This window comes from Homarus americanus, unplaced genomic scaffold, assembly GCF_018991925.1.
Source record: "Homarus americanus isolate GMGI-L3 unplaced genomic scaffold, GMGI_Hamer_2.0 scaffold51859, whole genome shotgun sequence".
NCBI lineage: Eukaryota > Metazoa > Arthropoda > Malacostraca > Decapoda > Nephropidae > Homarus > Homarus americanus.
Genome location: NW_024711292.1, coordinates 7,981,685 through 8,007,895, shown reverse-complemented (window position 1 = coordinate 8,007,895; position 26,211 = coordinate 7,981,685). Strand labels below are relative to the sequence as shown.

Sequence of the window (26,211 nt, the reverse complement as noted above, 5' to 3'; positions counted from 1 at the left end):
GTGCCATGCATGACTCAGACCACTGTGACACTGATCATCAACTTGTCAGATCCAAGCTCTCACTTCACATCGGCTCAAAATGGCGAAGGCAGCAAGCCTCCAGAAGAGGTTTTAATACTAAGCGTCTGGAGGATCCAGCGGTTGCACATGCTCTCAGAGAGCAGCTCAAACAAGGGCTTATAAGCAACCCAACGCCAAACAAGGATGAATCCCAGTGTCGAATGGGATACTCTCAATAATGTTATGTCAAAAACCTGCAGAGAGACCCTCAGCCAGATCAAAGAATACACCAGGACTGGTTTGAAGAAAATGACCTGGCAATCAAAGTACACTATTTGCCGATGATAAACGTGCTGCTTTTACTGACTGGCAGAACAACTCTTGGTCTCAGACCAAAGCTGATACCTTCCGCAAGAAGAAAGCAGCAGCCCAGCGGGAACTTCGCAATCTAAAGAATGTCTGGCTTAAAAATAAAGCATGTCAAGCACAAAAACTGGCAGATCAGCACAAGATGCGCAAATTTTTCATTACCACTAAAAAAGCTTATGGGCCAGTCACTCGTGGCACAGCACCCCTCCGCTCATCTGAAGGTAACCTCATAATTAAAGACAAAGAGGCCTCCTTCAGAGCTGGAAAGAGCACTACCATTCATTGCTGAACCAAAACACCGATGTGGATGTTCTGACTACCCAGCAGGTCCCTCAGCATCCAGAGCTGACCCACCTCAGCTATCCTCCATCTCTGGATGAGGTAGCTACTGCCATCAAACAGATGAAAAACAACAAAGTCTCAGGGCCTGGTGGAATACCAGCCGAGGTGTATAAAGCAGGAGGACCTCTGCTTACCAGCCGTCTCCACTCTCTTGTAGTGAATATATGGGAAAAAGGAGTAAATCCCCCAACCTCTTAAAGACGCCTTCATTGTCAATATTTAAATGAACAAGGGAGACAAGTCAGACTGTGGCAACTACCGTGGGATCACGCTGCCCTCCGTAACTGGCAAGATTATCGTCCAAGTCCTCCTAAAAAGACTTCTTCCTGAGGTGGAAAACTTCCTCCCAGAGTTTCAATGTGGTTTTAGACCATCACGTGGCACCACTGATATGATCTTTGCTGCCCACCAGATACAGGAAAAGTGCAGAGAACAGGTCGTGACCTGTTCATGGCTTTCATCGACCTAACCAAGGCCTTCGACTCGGTCAACAGGAAAGCCCCCTGGTGGACCCTCAGCCATATTGGCTCCCCACCAAAATTCATCACCATTGTGAGGCAACTCCACGGTGGTATGAACGGCAGTGTCCTGCACAACGGCACCCAGTCTGAGTTCTTCCCCATCCAAACGGGTTAAACAAGGGTGTGAACTGGCACCAACTCTCTTTTCCATCTTCTTGGCTGCCTTCCTTACTCATGCCAGTGCCAATTTAGCCAGCGGGGTGAACATCGAGTACCGGGTGAACAGGGGTCTTTTCGACATAAGACGACTCCAGGCAAGAACAAAGGTGTCAGCAGCTTCCATTACTGAACTTCAGTATGCAGACCACCTCACCCTTTTTGCTCACACTGAACACGGCCTACAAGAGATCCTGAACACCTATGCACACTGCTGCCTTGAGGTTAATGTACGTAAGACTCAGATTCTCTTTCAACCTGCCCCTGGTTCAGACACACTTCCACCATCCATCCAGCTTAACGGTACTACCCTCTCTAATGTTGCCAATTTTCGGTTTCTCGGCTCCAACCTCTCCACCACCGCAGACATCGATGAACAGATTCAGCAGCGGATCAGATGTGCGTCTCAAGTCTTTGGCAGATTCCGAAATCGTGTCTTCAGCTGTAGGGAGCTGAAATTATCTACAAAGCTGCACATATATCAAGCAGTGGTCCTGCCCACCCTTCTATATGGCAGTGAGACATGGGTCACATACAGGAGGCACCTCAAGGCACTTGAAAACTTTCACCAAAGATAGTCTATGTTCCATCCTCCAAGTTCACTGGGAAGACAAGAGAACAAACACCAATATTCATGCTTATACCAACCTTTGGAGCATCGAGGCTACCATTATCCATGAACAACTACGTTGGACTGGCCATGTTACCCGCATGGACGACAGTGGACTGCCAAACCAGCTACTTTACAGTCACTTAACGAATAGCAAACGTAACGCCGTCGGGCAATTGAAAATGTATAAGGATAGTCTTAAGACAAACCTGAAAAAGTGCCAATTCGAGCCCCTCACCTGGGAGTCGATTACTCCACATCTTAACGCTTGGAAGAGCACCGCACGAGATGGTGTCAATACTTTTGAGTTAGCCCAACTGCAAACCGAGGCAGACAAACGCCAACGCCGGAAAGACGCTGCCACCACCTCTCCCACAGTAGATGGAGCCCTCCACATGTGCAACGAATGTGAATGAAACTGCGGGTCCTGTATCGGTCTCTTTAGTCACCTCAAAACTCACTAACCTAGGTGACATCCCTTATACCTCATATCATTGCATCATAGCTGGATGATCGTCATACTCAATTCCGAGTGACAGCAAAGTAGTAGTAGTGGCAGAATGGGGCCCTTGATGATCTCCTATGCGAAGCAAGAACACTGCAGGAGAAACTAAAATTTATAGGAGACGGAAAGCAAAACACCGATGACGTTGCAAGAAAGTTTGGAAACAAAATGGGTGTGGGAAAAGTGTCTTTGGCGGTAAGATCTCTCACAGAGGAATCCTCCGGAGGAGTTCTGCCAATAAACAGAGAGACATTAAAACAACTGAAGGAAAAAGATCCTCCTGCAAGTGAAGAGGACAGCATCAGGTTCCAGGGTGACTATATCCCACCAAATGCTGTCCTGTTCGTGAAAATAACAGGAGGGATGATGTGGAAAAAAGCACTGAAAACTCAGGGAGGGGCTGGCATGCAAACGGTTGGAGAGTCATCCTCAGCACTAACAAGTTTGGCCCCATAGCAAGTGATCTCTGCACTGCCTTTGCCGCCCTTGCAAGGTAGCAACCTCGTGCTGCCAACACCTCCATGCTCTGACGGCCTGCCGCCTCATTCCCCTGGATAAGAATCCAGGATGTAGGCCTATAGGGGTGGGGGAAGTGCTGAGGTGGATCATCGGAAAATGCATAATGGAGGTGGTAAAGGATGATGTCAGGGCAGCGGCAGGGAACCTGCAAGTTTGTGCTGGCCACCAGGCTGGAGGGGAAGCTGCCATTCACGCCATGAGAATGATATTTGAGCAGCGTGATTGCGAGGCTGTTCTCCTGGTTGACGCTTCCAACGCATTCAACATACTTAACCGCAAGGCCGCACTGCACAACATCAAGATCAAGTGTCCAAGCTTTGCAATGTATGTTGAAAATTCGTATAGGAATCCATCAGACCTCTATATAGTAAGCAACAAGGCTCTAAGAGGTGATACCATCTTACAGTCAACTGAGGGAATAACGCAGGGGGACCCTGTTGCAATGGCAATGTACGCAATAGGCCTATCCGTGCTCCAACACACAATAAAATTTGAAACAACCGAGGTCAAACAAGTGGCATATGCTGACGACCTTACAGGAGCAGGAAAAGTGGAGGACATCAAAAAGTGGTGGGACCTGATAACATCATATGGTCCACAAATAGGGTACCACCCTAATGCCAGCAAGTCCTTCCTCATTGTGAAGCCAGAACATTATAAACGGGCAATGGAGGTGTTCAGTGGAAGTGAGGTCAAAATAACAAAGGATTGCCAAAGACACCTAGGCCCAGTAATCGGCACAACGGACTTCAAAACTGAGTACATAAAGAGGAAAGGTGAATGAATGGGTTAGGGAAATCCAAGCTCTGTCTGATATTGCTAACACAGAGCCACATGCAGCTTTTGCGGCATTCACCCATGGAGTCAAGCATCGCTGGAACTACCTGATGCGCACTATCCTTGATATCGGACCCCTCCTCCACCCTCTGGAAGAAGCTATCAGCATCAATTTTTCTTTCCCAATTTAGTGAAACACCTTTACTTAACCCCAGCAGAAAGATCACTCCTTGCACTACCACCGAGACTGGGAAGAATGGGATTGACCAATCCAGAGGAGATTGCTGCCACTGAACATCAAAACTCAGTTAAGCTCACGGCAGCCCTCACTGACCACATAATAGCTCAGAACGCAACAGGTGAGGTGGATACCAGCAAAGTAAACAAGATTCGAAGATCCATTACAACAGAATGACAGCACGGCCAAAGTGATAAGTTGCAGCAACTGATGCTGCAAGTACCAGAGAATTTGAAAAAAAAAAAGTATCTATAGCGCAGGAGGTGGGCGCCTTACCGATAAGGGCAAATGGTTTCAGTCTCAATAAACAAGAATTTACAGATGCCATTGCTCTAAGGTACAGTAGGCCAGTAGAAGGTTTGCCCTCCCAATGCGTGTGTGGCTCTTCCCATGACGTCAATCACGCCATGGTGTGCAAGAAAAGGGGCTTCATATGCATGAGGCATGACGAAGTAAGGGATCTCACAGCAAATATGTTGAAGGATATCTGTCATGATGTCAGGGTAGAACCGACCCTCTTTCCATTGGACGGTGAGAATTTCCAACATAGGACTTCAAACACATCCAACAAAGCCAGTGTTGACGTCAGTGCTCGAAGATTCTGGACACGGGGACAAGCAAGCCTTCTTCGACATCAGGATTTTTTATCCCATGGCCGCATGTCACCGTAACTTAGCTCTCGATGCTGAACACAGGAAGAACGAGAACGACAAGATAAGGCCATATGGGGAGAGAATTCAAAACGTTGATCAAGGCAGCTTCACTTCTCTGGTATTCACAAACTCTGGTGGGATGGGACCAAGTGTAAGATGCTTCTACGCCAGACTCGCGGAAGTGTTATCTGTATGGAAGGAAACAGCAGCCCAGAAGTTATGTTACAGCATAGATGAGATGTTGACTGTCCTTCTCTCTCCTTAGGTCTGCATTGCTTTGCCTCAGGTGAAAGAAAGCATCGGCCCCAAAGCCGACAAAGTCGCAGAAACTCTTGTGCAACCCAAAAATTTTTATAATGGGACATATGGGAAGCATTCTGTATCCTTGAATTTCTGTAAACCAAGTATTCTGTATATCACTGTACAGTATATGGTATATTTTTCGATAAAAATAAAAATAAAATAAAAATACACAGTATATACAGGGGGGTCCCCTGTTCCCAGTGACAGAAATGTCTAATTTGTCTGTGATTTGTTAAATTTCAAGTCAAATACAGTATGTCTGGTTTTTTTCCACTAGTTTATGATGACACAAAGGTTTATTTACATAATTATTATCTTGACACAAACACAAATTTTAGTACTAACTTTAAAGTTTATTTTGAGAAAAAAAATCATATGTAACGTGTGTAGAATCAAAGTTTAGTTTAGTAACCTACAATATAGAAATAATAAATATCATTTACAGGTCTATGTCCTGTACATTCATGCAGTATGATCAGGGGTACAGACTCCTAGGAACAGTGTACGACCTAGGAAATAATTCAGGCCTGGCTCAGGTTGAGCGAAACACTTGTCTAATCATAATTTTTGTCGTTTCTTGTCTTTTGAATAATACAAGACAAGTTACAACCCAGACAGCCAGCCACCAGATGCTTATTATGGTTTGTTTGAATATCTGAGTGGTGTTCATAGTGAAAACAATGATGAAAATTTCGCAGATTTAAAAAATAAATGAAAAGAATGATAGTAGCGACACTGATGAGGAACATTAATTCTAGAAAAAAATTACACATGTCAGTGCCCGCCTGCCTAGCACATTTTTTTCTTGGTCACTGTGTCTTCCTGTAATTAAATTTAAATCTAGGCTAATTATATTTATTTCAAAGTCCAGACACAACAGTCAGTAGCAAATAAAACATTACATCTCTCTGAATTCAATATAATCAGTCAAAACAATGAAAAATTACAGTAAAAGTCCAAAAATCCGGATACCAGAAATCAGGACCACCCGAGAATCCGGACTTTTCAAAAACTCAAATTTATTCTTATTTTTTTGTTAGCTGGCTTTTGTGTGAATGTGCGCATGCGTGAGCGCCACAGCTGCACAGTGACAACAAGCGACCACGCGGTCGCCACTTTAAAACAAGCAATCAAACTGTGACAACGTATGTAATTTTGAGTCCTGCTCTTTCCATTTTCAGAGCCCATAATAATGGCTCCTAAAGTAGATAAACTTCGTTGTGTGAAGAGAAAGAACACGTTGAAATTGAGTGACAAACTTTAAATAATTAAAATAGAATGTGGTGTGAGCAATACTGTTCTAATGGAAACATACAACATTGGAAAGTCTACAATTTATGATATAAAAAAGGCAAAGAATAAAATTCTAGAATTCACAGCTTTTTCTTTAAAACTGCTTGATTTGATAATGAAGCATGCTATATTTGCTAATGAATAAACTATCAAAATGTATCTGTTCATCTCTTCTTTATTCCTCCTTAAATTTGAATTTTAAAAGTACTGCCTGAGAATCCGGAAAATCCGAAAATCCGGACCGACCCAATCCCCAAGCAGTCCGGATTTTTGGACTTCTACTGTATGTTATTTCACCTTCAAAAAATTTTCTGATTTTCTCTCAGATTTGTCTGCGAGTAGATCGCAGATTACAGGCACTTCTGTCAGTGGGCCCTGGTTTACGAACGGGTTCCGTTCCTGAGGACGTTCTTAAGTCGGATTTGTACTTAATTCGGAACACATGCTATGTGCATACCGTATTTACAGAAAAATTTTTAAAAGCCCATTATAACATAGCCTAAGTCCTTATATACATTTAAAATCACTTAATTTAAGACAAAAGAAGAAATAGAATGACAAAATACAGTAAATGAAAGTACAGTGGGGTATGCTATAACGAACGGATCCTACTATGAATATTCCTAAAACGAACGGTTTTACCTATAAAATTGAGAATGCTATAACGAACGAAACTCCTACAACGAACATTATTTAATTTTTTTTTTTTTCTAATTTATTGTTTTTTATTACAAATATTAATGATATTCTTTATTTCAGGGGTTTAGATGCATATTTATGCACTTTTTTACAATTTTTACAATTTTATATTATATTTTTCAGTGTTAAGTGGTTGTATTTGGGGGCCTGGAACGGATTAATCCTATAACGAACGAATGCTATAACGAACAAGGTTCTAGAACCAATTAGATTCGTTATAGCATACCCCACTGTATTCCTTAACATTTCTAAACCAAATTTTAATTCACAAACTGTATTAACCAAACTTAGTTAACAATATTGCTATGCAACTGAAGAAGTTATTGTACAGTATTGTAGATGCAATTGATACTAGCCCACTGATTATGCTGTTATAATAATATGGGTGTTGATGTAACCAGTAGCCTAGTCTGCACAAAGTTAAGGGTATACTGATCGTAGCAAGCCATAGGGAAGCAAGTTTCCTAGGGACGAAAATAGATGAAGCTGGGTCCTTGATGGTTGCCAAACTAGAACAATTTGGGAAAGAGATCCTTGCTAAGACTAAGAAAGTAGCAAAAAGAATGGAGGTGGTAGTGAAGAAGAGTTATGCTCAAACCCTAGCAGGGCCACGAGAGGTGGTGGAGAGTAATGCTGGATCTGAACAAGTTCTACAGCAGCTAGGGACTCTGAAGAAGTGTCGAAGAGATGGCACTAGCAGACCTACTGCTAAGGAAGAGGAGGAACACCAGAAACGTTTCGAGCGCAGGAACAATGAAATAGTTTTTGGAGTCCCTGAGAGCCAGTCAGAGGAAGCTGAGAGTAGGAAAACATACAATAAGTTGCAGTTTGAGAATATTTGTACAGAGGTTCTGAATATGCCATTCCCCCCTCAGGATGTGAGGAGGCTGGGACAAAAACAGGAGGACAAGCCTCGCCCCTCAGGATCACACTAGTGAGTGAGTGAGGAATAGAAATGGGAAGTTATTCGGCAGGCAAAAAACTTAGCAAGGAGCGGGGCATTTCGGAATGTATTCATTCATCCAGATCGCACGGGAATGCAAAGGGAACAGCACAAGAAGCTCCTAAGGCCTGAAGCAGAGGGGGGGGGTTAGTGGAAGCAAGAGTGCCAGCACAGAGCCGCTCTACCTCCCACCCAGGAGGCAAACGGCGTGTAAACAATGACATTTCTAACCACACCCTGCAAAATACAGTGTATTTAGCAAATGTTGCAGCTGCTGAGAATGGAGGGGGGCCGGAGTCACTACCAAGAGCAGAGACGTTACCGAGAACAAATTCCGGCTTGAATGTCATGTATACTAATACTGACACGTTACTTGATAAGAGAGAGGAGTTTGAAACACCAGTACACCAACCCGATATAATAGGTGCTGTAGAACTGTTGTACAAGAACAGGAAAATTGACCCAGAGGAATGCGAGTTCAGTATTGATGGATATGACTTATTTCCAAACCTTTTTCAAGAAACTTGCAAGAGGGGTGTGGTTATCTAGGTTTGGCAAGACCTTAGAGCCAGCCAGGTGAGGGTACAGGGAGAGGATGTTTTTGAAGAATCCAAGTAGTGTAAAATTAAATAAAAGGGAGGCGACTTACTTATTGTCGGGTGTATCTACAGATCCCCAAACTGTAGCTTACTAAACCAAAGGAACTTAAGAGCCTTAATAGACAACACAGCGATGCTCAACCCTAGCCACCTCCTTATCATGGGGGACTTTAACTATGGTGACATTGACTGGAGAAATGAGTTCACGCCAAATGACTTAAATAACCCCGCTAATCATTTGTAGAAACTCTGAGAGATAATTTTCTGTTCCAAAATGTTAAACCCAATGCATTACAGAAAGGAGCAAACGCCCAAGCCAATGGACCTCATCATAACAAACGAGGAGGTATGGTGGCCAATCTAGATTCTAGAACATCTAGCCCCAGTTGGCACCAGCCACCATGCAATGTTGTCATTCAGATTTAACTGTTACTTAGTTTACGACAAAACCAGGCCAAGGTGCAAATATTACAAGGGATATTACGATGGGATGAGGGAAGAGATGAAGGGGTATCCACTGGCCTGTCCCACTAACCCATAAGAACGCAGACAGTACGCTGAATATCATAGCCAGTAAAGTGAACCATTTGATCGAGAAAAATACTGTATACCAAAGACCAAACCTAGAGCCTCTAGGAATATGAGGAGACCCATACATATGAACCATGCGACGGCCGACAGTTAAGAAAAAAGAGCAGAAATTTAAGGCATGGGTTAGGTCAAACGATGAACCCGACAGGATGATGTATGCAACAGCCAGGAACCAAGCAAAGTCAGAATGTAGAAGGGCTGAAAAGGAGTTCCAGAGGCTGGTTGCAAGCGAGGTCAAGTCAAACCCAAAGGCATTTTACCGCTATGCAAAGTCAAAATTAAAAACGTAAGTAGGAGTACATCGGACCTAAGGTTTGAAGATGGTAGTTACGTAGATTCTGACCAGGACAAAACCGAGGCATTGAACAGTTTTTTTCCTCGGTGTTCACAAGAGAGGATGCAGTCATTCTTCCTGCGGTTGAGGACAGACAGTTCGACACAGCACTGACCCACATTGTGTTTACAGAAGAGGTTATAAGAAATAAATTGTCAAAGCTAAAGGTGCATAAGAATCCCGGTCCTGACATGGCGCATCCATGAGTGCTAAGAGAGTTGTGCAACGAGCTTGCTGAGCCCCTGAAGATCCTGTTCTGTGAATGCCTGGATGAGCAAATGGTCCCTAGTGATTGGAAAATGGCTTATGTGAGTCCTATCTTCAAGAAGGGCGATCGTCACTCCATGAATAACTGTAGACCTGTGAGCCTGACCAGCATAGAATGTAAAGAACCCGAGAGCTTTATAAGAGATGCCATGATGGAATATCTACTATGAAACAGCCTTATAAAGGATTGCCAACATGGTTTTATGCCGGGACGCTCCTGCTTAACACAATTACTCAAGGTACTGGATGTTTGAACCCAAATTCTGGAACAGCGTGGTAATATCGACATTATATACCTAGATTTTACCAAGGCTTTTGACAGCGTACCCCATAAAATGCCGAAAATTGAACTGGAAGGGTATGGGATTCGGGGAAATGTCCCAACGTGGATCGGAGACTTTCTCCATAACCGCAAGCAGTGTGTGGTGATTAATGGCACGAAATTATCATATGTACCAGTCACAAGCGGGGTACCACAGGGCAGTGAAATGGGCCCACTGTTGTTTGTTAGCTTCATAAATGACATGCCCGACACTGTACACTCCTTCATACAAATGTTTGCGGATGACTCCAAGTTATATCGGGAAATTATGAACCAAGCAGACTGTGAAGAGCTGGAGGGGCTCTGTGAGCTTCAAGAATGGTCAAAGAAATGGCTGCTAAGATTCAATGTTAAAAAGTGTAAGAGGATGCACCTGGGACGTACCAACAGTAAGGAGACGTATCATATGTTCCAACGAGATGAAGAAACTGCATTAATTGAATGTTAAAAGGACCTAGGTGTGTAAGTTGACAACGAGTTGAAGTTTTCGGGCCATTGCGAGAAGAAGGTGAATTAGGCAAATAAATTATTAGATCTTATAAGAAAGTCGTTCAGATATCTAAACGGTCCGTTCCTCGTAACGATCTTCAAGAGTGAGGTGCTTCCCGTCAGGAGTACCGTCACCCCGGCTGGTACCCGAGATATGCTAAGGACTGTCAGTTGATTGAAAATGTCCAAAGGAGGGCCACCAGACTGTGCCTGCACTTTGGCACCCCAGCTACCCTGAGTGATTAGAGCGCCTGAAACTGCCTAGCTTATACTACAGATGGGCAAGGGGGGACCTAATTGAGGTGTATAAACATCTCTAAGGGCACTACTCAGTCGAGTGTCCTTACCTGGAGCTGGCGGACGCTCGCCCCATAAGGGGTCACAGCTCAAGGTTGAAGAAGCTGTGAGGGGTGACTTTTTCGGAGTGAGAGTTGTGAACTCTTAGAACAATCTGCCAGAGTGTTGTGACGGAACCAAGTGCGAGCTCTTTCAAAACTAGACTTGACAAAGCACTGGACCAGGTTCAGATACATTCAGGAGCCAATGCATGCCCAGTACTTGCCAACAGTGCGAAACAGAGATGTGACCAATCACCCAAGCGGCTAACGAGCCAATCAGTGGTGAAGAGGATAAAAAGTGTTGAAAAAAAATAGTGTATGATTTGGTCTACCCCACTGAGTGTAAGATGTTTAGAAGGGTGATATTATATAACAATATACTGCACAGTATAATACTGTACCTGATCTGCCTTAGGTGATAAAACATGGTGTCGGCAAGGATTCTAAAATATCTGAGGATTGCTCAATTGAATGGGCGATCCTGTTTAGCTGCTCATGAAATTCCAAATGATCCAGAACGCTTGAGTTGTAGTCATTCCGCACATCCCTCAATGCTACTATTAATTTGTTTTTTATCAACTCTTTATTACCCTGATGTACATCGTAATAAAAGTCAATGTCAGCATGACACTTAATGTAATTGGGACGCTTGTATCCCTTGAAAAAATATGACTGGAATTTACAAAGATTAACCTAGTACATCATAAAAACATTAAAATAATGTTACCTTCTACAAGGTTTGCATATTAGGCTACATATCTTAGTATTTTTTTTTATTTGTCTTAAGCTGATGGACAGTATTGATTAAACACTTTTCTTCAGAACACAAATATCTCCGTTATCTGGAATCCCTCAAACCCGGACCTCTCCGATAGCCAGAATTGAAATTTTCTCGGTGTGCATTCCCGAAGCCAGAATTTTCTGGAAAATTCTGGCTTTGGGAACAATTTTCCGTGGGGAACATTTTCTGGAAAATTCCAAGAAAATTTTCCTGTGTAATGATTGATTATCAGACCAAAGCTTACAGCCCAGAATTACATCACATTTAACAGCAAGTACACTGCAGACCTCGTGTGTACCCTGACATTCCAGGTTGACACACCTCAGACCCAAGGGACTTGACCTCGCCCGCTAATGACTTGAGTTAGCCAGGTGTCCTGAACACACCTAAGACACACGTGAGCAGGACCACACCTGAACACAGCCGTCCACATCTAACCAGTTTAGTGTTAATTGGTAGGTCAAAACGCTGGCTGGGCCTCTCCCCCATATAAAGGCCTTGCAGTCCTGCCCAAGGGGGGGATTCTCATACGGGTCTTATTGAGAGAGATTGGTCATTGAGAGGTCATTCTGGTCACTCGCACAGAGTCACGCTCGTCCCCTCCCCCCAAGTCGGGGAGACTTCACGACGTCACCAGCTAAGCAGAGTATCGCATACGAGAGCCCAGCCAACACCCACTGGGCCTACGTCAGGTTACACGTGAGTCATTGTCAGAGCTATCTCTAGGGTGAGTTACCTACTGTACTGTGGGAAGTATATTCATTCATGTTGTGTCCGAGAGTCAGTGTCGAGTAACGTGAAACATAATGTGTTAGTCCCCCGATATATTAATGATATTAACGTGTCCATGTCATTGAGTGAATTAATAAATAGTTGTATCGAAGAGGTGTTTGAGAAGTTGTCCCTTAAGAAGAATAGATATGTGTATTCACGTATAAGATAAGTGTGTTGACTCACAGTATATAACATCCCGGCCACGTTACCAAGTCTTCCTATCTTTACATTCCTACTCTCCATACTTTCTACTTATATGTACAATAATCCTCTTCTGTGAGTTTCCCACATTATACCCGGTACCCAAAAAATTCTGGGGATGTGAGATTTTTATTCTGGGTTTGAGAGATGAAAAGCAGGCATTTTCTGTAACTTTCAAGAATATTTTTCCGTGACCTGGAAAATTCCGGGGATGAGGGATTTTGTTTCCATCTTTGAGAGATGAAATAATGCATCATTCTGGAACTTCTGGGAAAATTTTTCCGTTACCTGGAAAATTTGGGGAATGAGGGATTTTTTTTCTGGCATTGAGAGTTGTTTCGTTACCCGGAAATCTCTCATTCCCGTAAGTGTTCTGCACCAATTGTTCTGGCCAACGGAGATATCACTCTTTAAAATCAGGGTTCTGTACAGTAAACAGCCGATATAATGGACTAATTGGGGGAAGGCAAGTCCGTTATGTCTGGATCCGGAATAATAACGGACTTGGTCCGTTATGTACCAACATAGTCCAAAGTGACTACGATCATTTTTCCATGCTTGAGGGGCGGTTCACTTGCACCGTTAAACCATAAGCACTGGTGAGGTCCCCCCAAGAGAAAAAAATTTTAAAACGAGTTTCTAACACAACTACAGTCTCTTCTCGACTTACGACGGGGTTCCGTCCCAACGACCAGGTCATAAGTCAAATTGGTCGTAAGTCGAAAAGGCAAAAATAATACAGTGAGTTCTGCTATAGCGCGTGTTTTGACAACGCGAATTGGCTCTAACGCGATTTATGAATAGAGGAACGATATTTGTATAACGCGAACGCTTGTTTGCTGTAATGCGATTTTTGCTTACTATTTCTCCAATTTTGTGGTATTAACTGTGAATATGGTAAAGAAGAATATCTCCAAGAAGCGTTCTGGTGATCGCATTCCCGGTGATGATGTAAAAGAAAGGCTATAACACTTGAAGAGAAGCTCGATGTTATCAACCTCAAAATCACCCTTCTCCCCCATCAAGTTATATTCATATTTTTTCAAGGTAAAGTGTTACATTTACTGTATGATTTCATTATTAGATATGAATGAAACATTTATTTAGACTGTGCTATCCTTTGTGTTAGGCTAACTACTAAATTTTTTTCGATTTTGAGTAGTAATCTGCACCTAACCTTATTTTCTCCATAAGCCCTGTTATTTCTATTACACGAATTTCTATAACACGATGTTTTACAAGAACACAACTATCGCGTTATAGCAGAACTGACTACAGTACATAGAAATTCTAAAATTGGTGTCTCTTTTTCCTCTCAGCCCCACAAGAACTCTCACTTTTACGCTTGCCAGCCATTTTAAAGGGAATTACAAACAAAAATTTTGTCAGTACACAGCACGATCACTAACGTCGGGACTCGAAAATACGTAATGTGAAAAATATTTTATGCGACCATGGCCGTCGTATATCCAGGTTGTCATAAGTCGAATATGTCGTGAGTCGAGGAGAGACTGTACCCAAATACTCTAATGTCAAAATATTCCGATCTTGGTTAATTTGGATTTTCGGTAATTCAAGCACTACTGTACATAAATTTTTTACCATATTGGACCCGAGTCTGTTATTTTTTCTTTTATGTACCTGAGTCCATAATATAAAAACCTAGTCCAAATGGGTAAGAGAATCTGCTTAAGCAGAGGTCGGTTATAGATGGTGTCCGTTATATTGGGGGTTTACTGTAAATCAAATACAGTACAGTACAGTACAGGTTGTACCTCTCTAGTCCGGCAACCTCGGGACCTGACCGGTGCCGGACCATGGAAATTCACCCTTTTCCTGGATAGATAGTGACTTGGCTTGGAAGCACTAGCACCACTTTCTCTGCTTCATGGTCTCTTTGAAGACATATTGAAGGGTTAAATGTCGTACAGTAGCTTCTCAAATTTCGCGAGTTTTTAATTCGACGTTTTCTATTTGAACACACAAAAAAAGCAACACATTTAAAAATTTTGACGGCGGAAACTCAAATTTCGATAGGTTTGAACGGCTCACCAACGTGCAGATGACGTGCACAATTGTGTAAACAGCGTCATTTCTCTTATGTACAAAAGATTCATTATTGTTTATTACTAAAAGTCTTTTTGATTGAATAAATGATTGTGTGTGCAAAATGAGCAATACAATTCATTAATGATACGTAAAATATTAAAACACGAGGAAATGAGACAGCATTGTTTTCGTTGATTACAAAGCCAGTGACTGACTGGTTCTACATATAAAACTGAAGAAAATAAGACCTTGGTTGTAGCTGTAGTAAAATTAATATGGTTGTTTTAAGTAATGTTATTTAATGTTAATAAATGGAACAATAGAAGTAGCTAACAATAATGGTAAAGAAAAAAGAGAGATAGCGTATGTAAGTGCGCACACATGAAAACATATCGTCATTACTTTACATAAGAATATGAAAGCAGCACTTATTTACTGTTCATATATATTTTAATTAATGTTTCTGAATTTGTTTTTATTGAATTAGTGTTTGTGTGTGCAAAATTAACAATACAATTTATTAATAATACGTGGAATATTAAAACACACGAGGAGACGAGACGGCTGCCGGCAGTGTTTTTGTTAAAGCTTACAAAACCAGTGACTGATTGGTTCTACATATAAGACTGAAGAAAATAAGACCCTGATTGTAGCTGTAGTAAAATTAATGTAAAAAAAATTAAAATGGTTGTTTGAAGTACCTGTAACGTTATTTAATGTTAATAAATGGAACAATATAAGTAGCTAACCATTAATGTTAAAAAAAAAGTGAGACTGCGCGTATGTAAGTGCGCACATGGGAAAACATATCGTCATTACTCTACATAAGAATATGAAAGCAACACTTATTTACTGCTCATATATATTGAAGGGTTAAATGTTGTACTCTGTATAGACAAGCAGAGAGAGAGAGAGCAGCTGAACTGCCTGATGTAAACAAACCTTAATTTCCCGCGGCTTTGTTGTCGTTTTTTTTTACGGGGATTAGCCCACCCGGGCATAGGTCACTGACCCACATTGGGGCCCGAGGGGCAAAAATTTAATACTCCTGTAATAATAATAATAATTCAGATAATTAAAAAAAGAAAAAAAAAGAAAGCTGCCTATCTACCTATTGGACAAACTAAAATCGTTCCGGACCACGGGAGTTTCCGGACCACAGAATGCCGGACTAGAGAGGTACAACCTGTACAGCATAAAACATCAGTTAAGATGTGTTGCTTTGTTGGAAGATTGACAGGTAGAACTTTCTCATTAGGCTAATTGTTTTAAATACAATAACTAAAAAGTAATAAAGTGTATCGGTAGCTGATAACTTGTTCCTGTATGAAACAGTCATGTCAATACAGGTAATGAAGAACACATTGCTGGGTGGACATACTGTATTAGCATTCAGGACGAAAAACAATGCAAATCCTCTTCATTTATTGGGATTTTTTTAAGGTAAAAAAGAACAAAGTTGTATTCTGCATAAAATTTGCCAAAAGTTGCTGGTTAACTCACGCCCCTGTTCCAAAGTAAGGTAATCTTGTACAGGTACAGCATATACAGTACAGTATGTACTGTATACTGTAGTTGTATTGTTATACAGCTCCTCCCCGACTTACGACAGGGTTAGGGACCCAAATCCAGGTCATAAGTCGAAATGGTTGTAAGTCGAAAATGCTTAAGTAATACACAGAAAATTTAAAATGAGTGTCTCTTTTTCTTCTAAGCACCACAAACTCTCTCTTTTAAGCTTGCCAGCCATTTTAAAGTGAATTACAAACGAAAATTTTGTCAGTACACAGCGCAATCACTGACGTTGGGACTCAAAAATACGTAATTTGACAAAATTTTGGTACGACTGAGGTAGGTCGTAAGTGCGGGTAGTCGTAATAATAAAATAATAATAATAATGGCTAGTCACCAGTTCTTCTAAAGAATTCACGAGCGCTCAAAACATTACAAAGTCAAAGACTTGGGAATAAAAAGAAATACAGAACTGTACTACAATAATAGATCACAAAAAGTGACAGTTCTACTTCTATCATTCATATACCCTTAAGTTTTAATACTTCCTAAACTCTGTACACTAATTCTCCATCACCATACCTTGCGCAGGATCACAAATTTAAAAAAAAAGGGACCTTCAGTTGTTTCTTAAAGGCCTCCACAGAAGTTGGCTGCTTCAGGCAACTGACTATACAATCTGGGTGCTGTAGCTACCTGTATAGAAAATGGATGGACAGAAAAAAACATTCCCGTACTGTTCTTGGCTCCTCAAGGTGTGAAGGATCATCACTACTATGCAAAATAATTTCAGAATATGTAGTCAGAAGAATTAGTAACGTTGGCCAAATACCTAGACTCACCAAACATTAGTGTCTTAAAAGTCATTACACAGAGTTTGAACTCTATCCTAGCTTTAATTAGAAGCCAATGTAATTTGATCAAGAATGGAGTAGTGGGAGTCTTCAGTGGGAGAGCAAAAATAAGCCTGGCAACCTTGTTCAACACTGTCAGAACTTTCTTCAGTAGATAATTAGGTAATCAGACCCATAAAGCATACATAATAATTAGGTAGACAGACCCATAAAGCATACATACAGTATTTAGGAAAATAGTTATCAAAGAAAAGTTGTGAATAAAAATAATATTTCACTACGTAATGGTGGTGTAAATTTTGCGATCTGATGAACGCACCTAAACCGAATACCGATTAATGTACTGTATTTATTTTCTCCCTCTGGATGCAAAAGATAATTGTACATCTTGAGTCACAGCACTAGGGCTGCTTGTTGAAGGGCCAGACAAACTATCACTTATGCCAGGAGGGGACCAGGAACACTGGGAGAGGAATCAGGAGGCACCACACTATCACTACTTGGTGCCATCTCCTTGCACTTATTATGTTTTCCCATCCATCCACCCTTGCCTGCAGCACAAGGCATGGTTCAAAGCTATTACAACACTTATGAATAAATGAAATCACTGTGATGCATGAGAAATCAGCACAAGCCTCAAGAAATTGCATGGGAATGTGGGTCAACATTATATCCCAGATCCCTACAGAAGAGAGACTGGTATGGTGACCTTGGAGTGCAGTACTGTAGTTGCCAGATCGCATTGACATTGCCAAATACTGTAGGAGTCTTGTGTGTCTCGTGTCTACAGAGCAAACAAAATTATTTTATTTAAACTTTTTACATCATATGCAAATTTCCACATGGAAACCCTGAAGCGATAATTTAGATCATATGCAATATTGTGTATGAAAATCCCAAGAGTGATATCAGACATCAAAGATTTCATTATATCTTATATATCCTTGACATTTATTATTTTCACATAAAGTTTTGTATCATCAGTATAGAAATGGTAGGCAACACCATTAGCATCTAACAGAGATGCAAGACTGCTGGCATAGACTATGAACAGAAGTGGTACCAAAACTGATCTCTGTGGGACTCCAAACTGCAAAGGGACTGGGTTTGAAATGGTTCCGTCATCCATCACAAATTGCGATCGCTCTGACAAACACTGTAAGACTCAAGCAGTGAAAGTGTATTCTCAGACACCAAACGAGCCATGATCCCGAAGAAAAGATGATGATCCCCCTATAAAAAGCTGCAGAGAATCCAGCAAGACCAGAAGGGAGGACTTTATTGTGAAAGTGTTTTTTACCAAATTGTTATGAATTTTACATAAGGCAGTTTCAGTTGAATGATGCTTCCTATAAGCAGAGGAAGTAACTGATCCAGCATAGCATACTCTACGATCTTTGATAAGAATGAAAGATTGGGGACCAGATGATAATTTAACATATTTTCAGTATCAAGAGCAGGTTTCTTAAAAAGTGGACACAATAAAGCCTGTTTCTCTGATCGCACAAAATTGCCCTCGCAAAACATTTATTTATGATTCTACAAATAAAGTCTGCAACATTTTCATAAGCGAGTGGTACCTTAGATACATTTTCAAGATCAAGACGACAAAAAGTCTTTTTTGAGTCCTTGATATACTGCAGAATGTTGTTCACCCCCAGAGGACAAAACGATGAAAGGGTGAAGTTTATGGCATAACTCAGTTGAAATTAAACTGAAAAGTCCTCAATTAAAGAAACACCATCAAGGTCATTTTTTATACGTGATATCTTTGTCATAAAAAAATAGGAAAAATCTGAGGCAGGCTGAGCATCTGTAGTGGAAGAAAGCCTAATACAGTAGTTCCAGACTTCCAACACAAGAGCCCATTCATATATTTTTTTCTGATCATTGCCACAAGAGGATACTTGACTTCTGCAACTTTTCATGCCCTTATTGAACAAACAATAGCCCAATGCCCAGCCATATGTAGTACGTACTGTACTCTGATCTAGTATGATCTGTTCGCTGCCTGCATCACTTTCGTTCAGCACTTCTACAATCCCTACGAAGAGAACTTATAGACAAGTCATATCATGGAGTCATCTCGTACTGTGATTCTTTTTACGACCTTTGGACAATAACAGTCTGAAATGGACTAGAAAACATCACTGCTGTATGTAACTTAACGATCTCATCAGAGGAGTCGACCCAGTTCAAAGAATGATCGACTTCCTGATCACTCATAGTCTGGTCAATGTTTCTATAATTCCCGAAAGTAGTTATTTTAATGTAAGAAGGGGGTCTTGGGACATTAAAACCAAAAGTAACCAAAGCATGGTCAGAGACTGCTGGATCGATCAGGTCAACTGCAGCATCTAATAAACGATCACAGTCAACAGGAAACAAAAAGTAGGCCTAGTGTGTGTCCAGAGGATGTGTTGGACATGGCACATGATGACAAAATTTTTTTCAATTGTGAATTTCCAAGAACTCAGAAGAAAGAATTTTCAGAGATGGGTTGTCAACCCAATAATTAAAGTAACCACAGATCAACCGTCGCCATTTTTTCATTAGAAAATCTCAAGAAACAAGCCAAAATGATCCATGAACTCCCTATATGTACCTAGGTGACCAAGACGATACACAAGAGCAATTCTAATAACTTGGCAAAGATGATTTATTGATAATATTGTTCCATAAATTGAAAGGAGGAAAAAAGTCACTACTAATCAATCTAATACTGAACAGGGCCACCTGGAGCTCCTGCAGCAGGTCAGGGAACATGAACAAAAGAATGTGTCTTGGGAAGAGCACTATAAATAATGCTGATGTCAGATTCATACAACCATGTTTCATTACACAGAGCGTATCCAACCTGAACTCCCTCAGAGCTCATTAATGTGACCCACTTTGTTTCCGATCATATAGATATTAAGCAAACCTACTTTTGACAGGTTAAAGGGGGGGGGGCCCACTATGCAATTCACTATAGAACATAAATGCTTTCTTGCCTCATGAAATCAAAGAAAAGTGTGCCAGAAATACATTTCCCAAAACATAGAATTTAAAATATAAAATTAGCTTTTTTTTCCAGAGCACAATTCTGCGGACACTTCCTCCAACCTTCAATGTGGCCATAATTCCTTCTCCGCTTCCCTGAAGGTAGGAAAATATCTCATTGTTTCAAGATGATAAAGAGTGATATCCCATTAGCCGGAACTATTGGTGCAGACGACTCTCTCCAACCCGGAAACCCCCCCCCTTCCCTCGAAATTTTCTCAGAATTTTCCAGAAATCGTGTATTACTGTATTTCATCCATAAAATTTACTCCCAGACCTGGAAAAAATAATTGTTGTTTCCTTAATTTTCCAGAATGCTGCATTACAGTATTTCATCCTTGGAATTTGCTCCCAGACCCAGAAAAAAAATTGGAGAGATTCTGGAAGGTTCTCCGAATTTTCAAGAATTACACACTATTTTATCCCCAGAATTTCCTCCAAGGCCTGGAACAAAATTGTAGAGAGTTCCGGAATTTTTCTAAGAATTTTCAGAAAATGGGCCTGGATTTCAACCTCAATATTTTTTCCCACACCCAGAATTTTTTATAGGAGTTCCAGAATTTTTCTCAGTAGTTTCCACAAAATGCATCTGATTTTAAACCTTGGAAAATCATTCCCAAGCCCAGAATCGAGAGAAATCTTCCACAAAAATTCTGATCAAATTTCAATTCCGGCTAAGAGTGATTCCAGTTAACGAAGATATTACTGTAGATGATAACAGTAGAGGTATGATTTTTTAAGTTTAGTTAGGTTGGTTTAATCTATAAATGATAAATTATATTCTGGCAATACAAGTACAGCTCCTCCCCGACTTACGACCTACTCAACTTACGGCCACCTGGACATACGACCGCCTCAGTCGTACCAAAATTTTGTCATATTACGTATTTTCGAGTCCCAACGTCAGTGACTGCGCTGTGTAATGACAAAATTTTTGTTTGTACTTCTCTTTAAAATGGCTGCCAAGCTTAAAAGTGACAGTCTTGTGGTGCTGAGAAGAAAAAGAGACACCCATTTTAGATTTTCTATGTATTATTTAAGCAGTTTCGACTTACGACCTGGATTTGGGTCCCCAACCCAGTCGTAAGACAGGGAGGAGCTGTAGTCTGATTGGTTCCATTAATAGTCAAATTTATGTTATAGATAATAAAACTAATGTTTCAGGTTAGGATAGTTATGGTTAGAATGGTAAAATTTTTTAAGTTAAATCATATAATGTAGCAACATCTAGAAAGTCGTACCTGTGATGTATGAATTGGTGCCAAATTTGCATTCAGTTGAAAGTTTGTCACACTTCAGGGATTATGTCTCATTCTGGCTGTTCTATCAATATGTTCCTACTGTTTGACAAAATTATTTGGCATCTGATGGCAGTTGAAGGAGACACATCGCTACCTAAACCCGGAAGAAATCATAAAATTTATATCATGCACAATATACCGTACTGCTTAAGCACTTTTTCATCATTGCCATGTCATAAAAAAGCATCCATGTTCTTAGGTGAGTTTTAATACTGTATATAGTTAAGGTGCACAACTCATCTGGAATGTATTTAACGGGCATAAAATCACATGTACCAATGTTTAAATTCAGCATGTCTGGCAACTTCCCAAAATGAGCAAAAATCTGAATAAATATTTTTCAACAGTTTTCACCACCGAAAATTTAATCATGATACCCGAGGCACCGACTTTATACAGAGATAGCGAAGAAAATGGATAAAGCGAGATAGTAGTGACTAGTAACGACGTTAGTAAGCAAATGGACAAGCTAAAGCTTAATAAGTCGCCAGGTCCCGATGAGTATTTGCCAGAGTATTAAAGGAATGTAAGGAAGAGCTTAGTATGCCCTTAGTAAATTTGTTTAACCTGTCCTTAAAAACGGGTGTAGTACCAGAATCCTGCAGGATAGCGAATGTAATACCGACTTTGAAGAAGAGAAATAGATCACTATCCTATAACTACCGTCCAATCAGCTTAACATCAATTGTAGGCAAATTACTGGAAGCAATAATTTCAAACTCTATTCGAAATCACCTGGAGAAGCACAAGTTGATCAATGATTTCCAACATGGCTTCACAAGCTGGCGTTCATGTCTAACTAATCTATTAACATTCTTTTCTGCTGTTTTTAAATCAGTGGACAAGGGCACGACTATGATGTGGTTTATCATGACTTTAGTAAAGCCTTCGACAGAGTCCCACATGAAAAACTAATAAGAAAAGTGGAGGCTCATGGCATTGAAGGAGATATTCTAAAATGGATTAGGGCGTGGTTACAGGACAGGAAACAGCGAATGAGCATTAACGGCACTAAATCCGATTGGAGTAATGTCACTAGTGGAGTGCCCCAAGGCTCAGCCATATTAATTATTATACTCTGTATACATAAACGACATAGATATCGGCGTAGACAGCAACATAATTAAATTTGCTGATGACACTAAAATAGGGGGTATAATTAAATCTGATGAGGAGTCTGCAAAACTACAGGAATATCTAAATAAATATTTTGAATGGTCTAGGAGATGTAAATAGAGAAACCAGATATCAGATGAACAATGATATTATAGAGAAATCCAAATGTGAGAAAGATTTAGAAGTAATGGTAAGTAGGAATCTTAAGCCAAGTAAGCAATGTGTATTTGCTGGAAACAAGGCTAATAAAGTACGTGGGTTCACACAAAGGAGTGTTAGTTTCAAGATTAGAGAGGTTATCCTAAAACTATATATTGTGCTTGTGAGACCTCACTTGGATTACGCAGTTCAATTCTGGTCGCCATATTACAGAATGGATATAGAATCCCTAGAAAGAATACAGAGGAGAATGAAAAGACTAATTCCATGCATTAGGAGCCTTGAGTACAGAGAAAGGTTAAAGTCTCTTAATTTGCACTTCCTCGAGAGACGTAGAGTGAGGGGCAATATGATAGAGGTGTATAAACAGAAGTCAGGGCTAAACAAAGGTGATATAACAAAGGTACTCAAACTATCCAACCAGGAGTAAACTCGTAACAATGACTTTAAATTAGACAAATTTAGATTTAGGTGCGATGGGTACAAATTGGTTTGGAAATAGAGTAGTGGATTAATGGAACAAGTTACCAAACATCATCATTAACTAGAATACGCTCGATAACTTCAAACATAGGTTGGCTGGATTTATGCGCGATAGGGGTTGGGTGTAAATGGGACTGCCCAGTATAGGCCAATGGGCCCGCTGCAGTTTCCTCCATTCTTATGTTCTTAAGGAGTAAAAGTATTTACATCAATGATGAATCTCAGTATAAATTTAACATAGTCATTGTAAATTTAGGTTAACCTGTAGATTAATGCTCCCAACGATTCTAGCAAGAACACACTGTTTTTTCCACCATAATTTTTTTGTTAATTGCTAGCAACAGTGTTCCCTTTTGAGGAATTGTTTCTTTTTTATAATTTATGCTATAATACCTCATGCATGTTCAAAGGAACCGCGCGCGACATACTCCCACTCTAGGGGGTTAGGTTAGGTTAAATAAGGATAAGTTAAATACTGACAACATTATATAACAACTCAAAGGGGGTCGAGGAGGTAAAGCCCCTCCCCCCCCCCGCTAGAGAGTTAGGTCAGGTTACGTTAGGTTAAATAAGGATAAGTTAAATACTGACTACATCACATATCCACTCGGCGGGTGGGGGTTAGGTTAGTGGTTCTTTTGTGTACATGAAAGCAGCAAAAACATTTTTTTCCTGCATAAATTTTGCTGTTTTATTTACTGGAGGATGTTGATTTCTCCGGAAAAGCTGAATCAAACTAATGTTTGACAATGATTGTAAAACATTTTTTCCCCAGAAAAAATATCTCCAATAAAGAAAAGCAGCAAAAGTCAAGCAGGAAAAAAATTGCTGGCGAAATCGCTTAAGTAAACGTTTACCTAAGTTTACTGTCATTTTGGACATGTTACATTATTGGAGATTTAGAAATCAGCTGAACAGTACATATCAGTCCTGTACTGTATTGATTATTATGGTCAAATATGTCTTTTAGTTCATATGATTTTCAGAAAGCACCCATAAATTACAACAAGACCATGAAAGTATGTACAACACAAAACAAAGAAGATTAATTTATATGTCATTAACTTTATAAAATAATATCAGCCACACAGCACTCCACTATATTTATGTAATGGTCAGTTTATTGTTAAGGAATTTTACATGGGGCTTCAGCCACTAAAGGATAGTGCCCACTGATCAGTATTCGAGTTCCTAACAATGGTCTACTGTTACACACTGTAAAAAATTAATTTGGTTACCTGTACGTTTCTGTAAATGAAATGTCAACTGGAATTGTCACACCGACGCAACCAATAGGCCTATCTGATCCTATAAAATACTTAGGCACACATCAATATATTCTTTGGTGTCCATTTTGAGCGCCTATCTGCCAACTGTTAAATGAAAAACCTGCTTCTTGCCGACCCAACGGGTTATATATATATATACATATAGCAATTTCTTGACCTCCACCACTGAATATAGCTGTATAGGCAGACTCACCTGTCCGGCGCTTTGCCTCATTATAATCACAGGTATATCTAGCAATGATCAAATCTACATCAATCACTTACCATAGAGTGATTTTGTTGAAAACTACCAGGCAATCCAACTTCAAGGGTCAATAAAGCATACATTAATCGATCCACAAAACATTATCCCCAACAAGCTCCACAACCAAAACAAACTGTTGCCACTCTCCCTCCTCTCAACAGATGGCTCTCCCGGCTGTCTCAACCCTCCTCCACAACAAGTACCTACGTCAATAAATTGATCGAATAAACAGATATATTATTTATCTATTAAAATCGTTAAGCAAGTTCATATATGTTCAATGATTATATAAACGGTGAGAGTATGCAAACATAGTAACAGTAAGGTTGAGAAAATTAGATTAGGAGTCAATTCAACCAAGGAAAAACCCAAGAAAGCCGTGTAAAGAGTATTTTACTGAGTTAGGATAATAAATTATTTATTTAGGAAAATTGCCAAACAAGCTCACATTAGTTAAACACGTAATAGGGAATACATATGTGAACAATAGTAAACAGTAAGTCGGTTTAACCAAGGGTTCTTTACTAAGAATTTTAAGTTCAACTAAAGCTAGGATTCCATTCCATTGCAGTGCGTTTACGTTTCCAATCGCTACGGGGACCGATTGGCATGTACTGCAAACGCATAACGCTAAAGCAACGTGTCAATGGAAACAACAGTGTACATGTCAATGTGATCTATTTTTAGCGCTAGCGCTTACGCAACCGCTAACGCGTGAACGGAATCCTAGCCCAAAAGCTTTCTATCGTTACGCAAAGACAGGTTTGGGTGCCAATAAGTGGTGAAGAGGATAAAGGTTAAAAAAAAAAAATCTGAGACTTGAAGATGATAGTTACACAGAGACAGACCAAGAAGCAGACCAGGACAAAGCAGAGGCGTTAAATAAATTACTTTCCTCTGTGTTCACAAGATGATGCATTTGAGAAAAGACGGTTCGACACAGTGCTGACAGTCTGACACAAATTATGTTCTCAGAAGAGTCTATTAGGAATATACTGTCAAAGATGAAAGGTTCAGAAGAGCCTGGGTTAGGTAGTAGGCAGCTACCAAACAGGGAGGTACTACCGCCTGGGAAGATATTGGAAGCATAATGTATTGTCTAATGGTAGACCCTGCTGCCATTGGCATCACCAAGTCCCAGGTTGCTGATCTGTCTTTCTGTCACATTTACACATAATTGCAGGGTCTCAATTGCTTCTCTTACTATTGGCAACACAACATATATATATATATATATATATATATATATATATATATATATATATATATATATATATATATATATATTGTTTCTCACTTTTGTTCTTTTTCTTTAAATGTATTTCTTTATGGTTCTTTATTATTATTATTATTATTATTATTATTATTATTACATTTTCGCCCCCCAGGCCTCGATGTGGGTCAGTGACCTGTGTCCGGGTGGGCTAATCCCCGTAAAAAAAAAAAAAAATTAACGCAGGCCAGCAGCCGAGCTCAGCCAGCCACTGAGAGATTGGCCTGAGGACGCGTTCACCTTCCGCTTGTTGATCACCGCGACA

General features: G+C 40.3%; 1 protein-coding gene across 1 annotated transcript in view; it reads right to left on the bottom strand.

Moving 5' to 3' along the window:
- LOC121876856 (protein disabled-like) overlaps positions 1-24,845 on the bottom strand; it is a 245,410-nt gene extending 220,565 nt beyond the window's left edge. The window contains exons 1-2 of the mRNA XM_042382542.1: positions 24,694-24,845; positions 21,323-21,476 (exon numbers count right to left, since the gene is read on the bottom strand). The gene's annotated coding sequence lies outside the window, so the exon portion shown is untranslated. The remainder of the gene's footprint in view (positions 1-21,322; positions 21,477-24,693) is intronic.
- Positions 24,846-26,211: the final 1,366 nt, after the last annotated feature.